A 5,808-nucleotide genomic window follows, 5' to 3' on the forward strand; every position below is an offset into this window, starting at 1 on the left:
AGGGGGGAGGGGAGAGGATTCCCCGTACCTCCTTCCTTTGGCTAAATAAGGTTTTTTTTTTGGAGGAGTAGAGTTCAAGGCAGAGAGAGAGAGAGAGAGAGAGAGAGAAGCCGGGGAGGAAGAGTGGAAAGGGTCGGATGGGCGGCCGGAGAGGAGCGCCCCGGGGGCGGCTGACTCTCTCTGCCCTCCCCTTCAAACTTGTCTGCTCTCCCCAGCTCGCTCGGCTCTCCGCTCGCCGAGGCAGTGACGCAAACTGGCTGGGCAGTTACTTCTCCTCCCTCTCGCCTCACCCCCCTCTCCGGTTCCTCCTCCCCTTCCCTCCCCTCCCGGCCCTCCCCTCCTCCTTTCAGTCTCTCCCTCCTTTCCCCTCTTGTTATTAAGGAGAACAGCAGCTGGCCCGACCAAACTTCAAACGCGGTCCCCCGCGCCGCCCCCCACCCTCTCCCTTAGCTCTCCGAGGCCCTCTCAGCCTCCACCAAGCCAGGGGCCCAGGAGAGGGGAACCCACCAAAAAAACCACAAAACCCCACCGATCCCTACTTATTCCCTGTAATTGCAGCACATTCTGTGGGTGCATCCCGCCAAAAATACGACCCTCCGACTCTGGCTCCCTCAAACATGATCGCTACACTCCAGCCCACGAATTTAAGATCCAGGAATGACGGGTGGGTGAGCTGAAGATGAGGTGGGCTCAAACGATTGAGAAATAAGATCCCTTATATGAGCCCGAAGGAGGGTGATTTTGGAAAACAGTTAACTTTGCATACCCAGAGGGAAAGGGTATGTATGGCCCTGAAATGTACGTTCTTAATCATTTTCAGCCTGTTTCCGAAACCCGATTATAGGGACCAAAATACAGCCCCCCCCCCCACTCCGCCCCATGCCACCGCCCCCACCCCCCACGCAGATGTGTGGGGAAAGGAAGAAGGCGGAGGGGTTGGTGTCCGGAGGGAGGGGGCGCTTCTTCGACGTGGGAGAATGTGACCTAGGAGCAGAAACCCTCCCGTTCTTGGGGCGCCGCAGGCGCCACTGGGAGACGCGGGGAGGCGCCCCGAGCCGCCGCAGGCCGGGGGCAGGGCTACCAGCGGTTCCGCCGCGGCCAGCGGCCACGCAGGAAAAACCCGCTTCCTCGCCCTGCATCTGCTGACAAGCCGCCCGAGGTGTCTGCGCCGAGCGTGGCCACACTGATACAGCTTTCTAGGAAATAGCCCGGGGGGGGGGGCCGGGAGGGGGGCGAGAGAGGGGGTAGATTGGGCTCCCTGTCTCTCCCCCCAGCGCCAACGACACCACTCCTTCGTTTCCTCCGAGGCCCAAGATCTCCCACCCCGGGTCCCTCGCCAGCACGCTCGCGGACCCTCCGGGTTCACGCCTCCATCGCAGCCAGGGCTTTCTCCTCAAGAACTGGACTGCGGTGGAGACGCGGTCGGCTCCGACACGTGCTCCGACGCATCCTCCGGTCAAAGCAGCTTTGGGAGGGGATCCGGGGGCGTTTCCTCACCTCCTTCCTCCCGCCACCCCCTCCCACCCTGCCCTCTGTGCTATTTCACTCCCAGGGGGAAAAGGAGCGGGCCCTGCGTCCCGGGTGCTGGCCGAGCTGGCACGTGCGGCGAGCGCCGCGTGGGTCGGGGCTCTCGCGACACCCCGAGGTCAGCCCAGCACCTCCCTCGCGGAGCAAGGAGGGTCTCAGAACCGGGGCACGGAGGGCGAGCGTGGTCGGGGGGGTGCGGGATGGGTGAACCGGGCGAGCGGTTCCCTGAAAGGAGGGGGAGGTGAAAGGGAACGCGGGGAGCGCGCAGAAAACCAGAGGTGCGAGCAATTAACTCCGGCCCCGGGGCCAGCCCCTTTCCACGAGGGTGGGGCGGAAGGGGTGGGGGGGTGGGTGGAGGGGGCTATCGCTTTAAAAGGGTGAGTAAGAGTTTGGGGCGCCGTCTCCCCTCCCTCTATTTGCATAGCCAATAGCTCTGGGTCTCCTGCTACTGCGCGCTGATTGTTACCGGGCAGATTACTTTTTTTTTTTTTTTTTTTAGTAGGACGCGTTCCCCGCTACATCAAAAGGAAGCCAAGGAAGGGAGGGCGGAGGGAGAGCGGGGATGGGGCGGGCGGGGGCTGGTGAGAGGCCGGGGCGCCCGCGACCTTATCAATAGCCGCAGGAATTAGGATCCTATCGACTGTACGTAAAGAAAGGGGAGGGAAGGGGGCGGGCGAGGAGAATGTCTAATTACGGTGGAAGCCATTAGCTTTCGGGAAGAAAAAAAAAAAGCTCGCTGAAAAACCCAAGTTGCAAACTCAAAATGAAACAGCCCCGCGCGGCGGGTGACACCCGGGGCCCAGGAGCGTGTTCCTCGGAAAAGATCGGGTCCCTAACAATCGCCTATTGATTTCAGTCAACGTGGACTTCCCGACTCAGGCCTTGAATCACTCCGGATAAATACGTTAACTTACATTTTAAGACCCCATAAAAGACCTACTCAAACTTCAGTTCAGCCACCTTTGAGCGGATCAAAGAAAGCCTGCAGGAGTTGGGGGTGGAGTGGGCTGGGGGCAGTGGGGGCGAGAGAGGTATTTTTAAAGTATAAATCTGCCCCGACAGGCAAGGACAGAAGCCGGCCAGGGCCCCCAGCCTCTTGACATCACTTGATAACTAACGCAGCACGGTCTTTTCTCCACCTCCCTGCAGAGAAAGCATCCTGAGCTCGGGGTCCCCTGAAGAGGGGCAGCGGGGGGCGGAGGGGGGGTGGGGAAGAGGCGGGTGGTCGTCCTCCGGGCCTCGCCCACCCTGGGGAGAAAGCCTGGGTGGCAGGGCCTCAAGTCTCCGGAGCCAGCCGAGGGGCCCCCTCGCCCCTTCCCTCCCCCCAACCCCAAACCCGTCTGGCTTTACTGAGAAATTCCGGCGGGGAGCGGGGCCGGGGGCGGAGGGGAGGCGGTCGTGAAGGGGAGGGGCGCAGGCGGGTGCCCCTCTCCCCGCCGCCCTCTCCGTCCACCCCGATCCGCCAGTGCGGGCGCTCCCCGCGCGGCAGGCTCGCTCCTTCCAGTTCCCCGTTGACTTCCCCTTCTGATCACGGACTCTATCCGAACTGCAACCTCGCGGCGAATCCATCCCCCAGTGGTTCGGGCTCCGAGGCTCGGGGTGGGGCGTGCGAGGGTGCGGAGGTTGGCAGGAATGTCTCCGGGAGGCTTGGACTGGAAACTGAGTTTTCCCTTTTCGTCGCCACTCGGACCATGTATTAAAACCTTAATTTTGCTTGTTAAAAAGCACACCGTCTCGCACGCGGGAAAAGGGACGTTGCCTTCTGGGCAAACCTGCGCATTTTCTTTGAGTGTAGACGTAGATTTAGAGGGGAAAGGAAAAAAAAACCAAACTTGTGCTCTAGCTTTTAAGTCAAAACTGGTCACTGTTGGGGGCGGGGGGAAGGAGAATGTTGGCTCTTCCTTATTCCTTTTCCATGCCTCAAGGGGAAAAAAAAATTCCTACCCTTCGAGGGATCAGTGATAACCTTTAGCGAACTTGTTTTATTGGACTTTTATTCCCTCCCGGGCCGGCTCACCACCTCTCGCGTTGTGCAGTTTCGGTTGGAAAGTGTACAAAACCCTGTAGGTGTAGGGTGTTTATAGGCACATTTCTGCAGGAACCTGCAACGCTGAGCACACTTACGCCCCAGCTCACCTGGCGGACGCCGCCCAGCCAGGTGATCCCGCCGTCGACGCGAAGCTGTGTCCTCAGAGGGGCGCTCAGGCGGGGTGGGGGGAGGGGAGGGGAGCTCGGGCTCAGGCCCTCCCCCCAGCCCTTACTGCCCCCCTAGAGCAGAGCTGTGTCGGGGTTTTCCCATTTAGGGATGGACAGGCAGTCAAAACCGAAAACCCGACGGTGGCTTGAAAGTAGATGGCCGAGGGTCCGAGCCCCGGCTCCGGGCGCCCGGGGTACCAGGGAGGAACCGGACGGGGTGCAGAAGGAGCTGCTGGAGTGGGAGAGTGGGGGGTAGCAACAAGTTAGAAACATGTGCACAAGGAGAGGGGCAGGTCAGGAACTGGAGCGCACGGGGACAGAGGGTGAGTGGGTGGGGATGAGCCGTCGGGAGCCCCACCCCACCCCAGGCCAGGCCAGGCCCAGGGACACCAGGTGTGAGGGCGCTTCCGGGACTTGGCACGGCTGCCCCCTGCCCGCGGCGGCTCCGGGGCGCCTGGACCCTGCGGGGACAGAGCCGGGCTGGGGCTTGCGCTCTCCAGCCGCCCTGGCGAGGTCCGAGCTCGAACCCGGGCTGCGTGCCTGGGGCGGCAGATGTGACAGGCATGGGTCTGGAACGCCTGCCGTCCGTTCGCCCACCTCACATCTTCCTCTTCTCCCTTGGAAAAAAAATAAAAAGTAAAGAGACCCGAACTTTCCCCCTCTTCCTGTCTGATTCAGCTGCTGGACACGCCTTACGCGGCCGAAAATAGCCCTGGAAATGTATTCGCTTTATAAAAAAAAGTGACTTTTCCACTAAGATTTGGGGCGGGGGGCGTCTGGCCCGCGGCGTCGGCGGGCCCGGCCTCCGGGAGGAAAGGGAACCGGCCGGCTCACTGCTTCGCCCTCCCCCACCCAGGCGCCCGGGAGGGGCCCGCTGGGCGGCGGAATCGCGCCTCCGCTGGAGGAGCCACCACGCGGCTTTTTCGCGGAATTTTGACGTCACCCACACGTGGGGGAAGGGGCTGGGAGAGCGAGAGGAAGCGGCGGGGGAGGGGGCGGGCGGCGGCGGCGGCGTGGCCGGCACCTCGCGAGGGGCGCTCCTGCCGCGCGCCCCCGGCCGCCGCGGTCGCTGGGACCCGCCGTGCGCGCCCGCCCGGAGCCGAGCGGCGACCGGCTCCCAGGCCCTCCCCCCGCCCCCGCGCCCCCGCATCTTCCACCCGGAGGAGCTGATTTTCAGCCTTTGGAAGCCGCGAGTTGCTCCTAGCTCCGGGAAAAGCTGATTTCTTTGGGTTGCGGTCCAGTTGCGCTCGTTGGCGACATCAGATTGAATATCGCGAGTGCTGGTCGCGACGCGCCGCCACCCGGCTGTCCTCCGCCTCTCCAGTGATGGAGACGTGGGTGTGCTTTCTGTTCCCCGGCAGGGAGTTCGGCACATAGTTTGACACCAGGAGTTTTTCACGCGTGACTTTTCCTCCCTGCCACCCCCACCCCCGTCACCCGCCCCATCCACTACTTCATTACCGACTGGCTGATGCCCTGAAAATGACATGTGACATCTGCATAAAAGCAGCTTGGGACGAATTTTACTGTGTTAGGAGCAAATCCAGCTACAACTATTTACTTTTCAAAAGAGTTCACAAATCGATGGGTAAACGTATAGGGCGACTTCCCTCCCACCCGCTGGGTACCCCCATGGTGTCCGAGCTCCGGGAGAACCTCCTAGACTCCCAGAGCTAAACACGGCAGCTGCAGAGTGAGCCCAAGTACCTTCCTTTCCCCTACATTTGGGCAAAGTCTTTTTAATCTTTCCGTTTGGGGGGTGGGGGGGTGATATCTGAACTGTGCCATTCCTGAAACCCAGGGTGATAATGCTGCGTTTCTGCTGAAAGTTACAAGGAGTTTGTGGGAATTTTGGGGAGAAAAATAGTCAAATGTGATCTAGCTTTTAACCTCAGTGAGGTATAGAGACTGTTGCAGGAATCAGATGTAGAAAGCTAGGGGCTTCTTAGAAAATGTGGATTGGAGGTGGAATTATTTGTTTCAAATGTAAAGGAGAAGCTTTCTGTTTGAATAAGATATGAAGTGTGGAACTGTTTCTTTTTGAAGATGTCAGACTTTGGTTATGAACCTTCTTCCTTCGTTTGA

This window comes from Capricornis sumatraensis, chromosome 4, assembly GCF_032405125.1.
Source record: "Capricornis sumatraensis isolate serow.1 chromosome 4, serow.2, whole genome shotgun sequence".
NCBI lineage: Eukaryota > Metazoa > Chordata > Mammalia > Artiodactyla > Bovidae > Capricornis > Capricornis sumatraensis.